The sequence below is a fragment of the Pinus tabuliformis genome, chromosome 9, assembly GCF_031772625.1.
Source record: "Pinus tabuliformis cultivar Carrire ecotype Pingquan chromosome 9, CPIR1, whole genome shotgun sequence".
Classification (NCBI taxonomy): Eukaryota; Viridiplantae; Streptophyta; class Pinopsida; order Pinales; family Pinaceae; genus Pinus; species Pinus tabuliformis.
The window spans coordinates 1480888358-1480889390 of NC_142307.1; the positions used below are offsets into that span (position 1 = coordinate 1480888358).

Here is a 1033-nt window from a genome sequence, read left to right on the forward strand (position 1 = left end):
TCACTTGGTATTGACCCTAACACCTTCCACCCCAGTAATGATTACAGTCGCGGCCATGTCCAAGAAGAGCCTGTGCTCGACCACGCCCTCAAATCTTTGATTGGAGTCTTGAAATACAAATCCACGTTGTAATTGGGGTTAGTCGTAATGTACAACTTGTCACTGTCCATCTTGAGCTTCGCCTCGCAGCCCTCAGCCTGAAAGAGGGATTGCAGCGTTGTACTTCCAGCAGAAGGGAACCATCTCCACAAGCATTGCTAGGCTGCTACCACCGAGGCCATTGACGAGCTTCGATTCATCGATGATGACCACGACCATGGCCGAGGCAGCCTCCACCATCTTCTCTCGGAGCAACACGCCACTGCAGCCCTGGGTGAGATTGTGCTCTGGGTCGACTTCGTCAGCGCCATCGATGGCGAGATCAATGTTGGGTTAATCATCAAGCTCCTCGAGTAGAGTGGGATGCTCAGAGATGCGGCCTGCTCAGCAACATTTGAGGCAATTATGTGCAACATGAAAACCTGTGCGGAAAAGAACCTAAGAAACTAACCTAAACTAACTATTAGGTTTTTTCTTATCTTAACTATTCATCCAACGGTTTGGAACTTTTCAATCGTCTAACATCTGATCGAGTGGTTGAGACAAGTACACGGTGACAATTAGGGGAGTTGATTTCAGAGGGAAACGCCTTACGGCGTAAAAATAGTTGGATATTTAATAGAAAATACAAATGATTATAACTAATTTTAATTTCTTTATTAATCATCACTAAACTATTAAAATTCTCCAAACCAACAATTCTTCTTTATCTATTTATTTAATAAGTAAGAAATTTATTTAACATAGTTGGATATATTATACTAATAACAAATATAATCCTAGTCATAACATCAACATTGAAAATACTCATTCACTTAGTAAATTAGAGTTGTGAAATAAATTCAAAAAGTTAATATTTAAGTTAATTGTGGAATAATTAAATAATTTTTATTTTTATTTTATATTATAAATATTCAAATTATAAAATGAATAT

At 38.2% G+C, this 1033-nt stretch overlaps 1 pseudogene; it reads right to left on the reverse strand.

Moving 5' to 3' along the window:
* LOC149154217 (putative ribose-5-phosphate isomerase 3, chloroplastic pseudogene) lies at positions 1-515 on the reverse strand (annotated as a pseudogene).
* Between the last annotated feature and the right edge of the window lie 518 nt (positions 516-1033).